The following is a 251-nucleotide window of genomic DNA, read 5'->3' as shown; positions in this document are numbered from 1 at the left end:
CCGGGTCTTCTATACAGACATTGCGAGTGTTCTTAAAATAAACGGGGGGCTGAGTGCTCCTTTTGACATTAACAGAGGGGTGAGGCAGGGCTGCTCTCTCTCTGGGATGTTGTACTCTCTGGCCATCGAGCCTCTGCTCCATAGGTTAAGGAAGGTTTTAAAAGGCGTGTGTTTCCCCCGGTGCAGTGTATCTTTTAAATTATCTGTGTATGCAGATGATCTTATTGTTCTTGTGAATACACAAAAAGACA

Source organism: Limanda limanda, chromosome 7 (assembly GCF_963576545.1).
Source record: "Limanda limanda chromosome 7, fLimLim1.1, whole genome shotgun sequence".
Classification (NCBI taxonomy): Eukaryota; Metazoa; Chordata; class Actinopteri; order Pleuronectiformes; family Pleuronectidae; genus Limanda; species Limanda limanda.
This window is presented reverse-complemented; position numbering follows the sequence as displayed.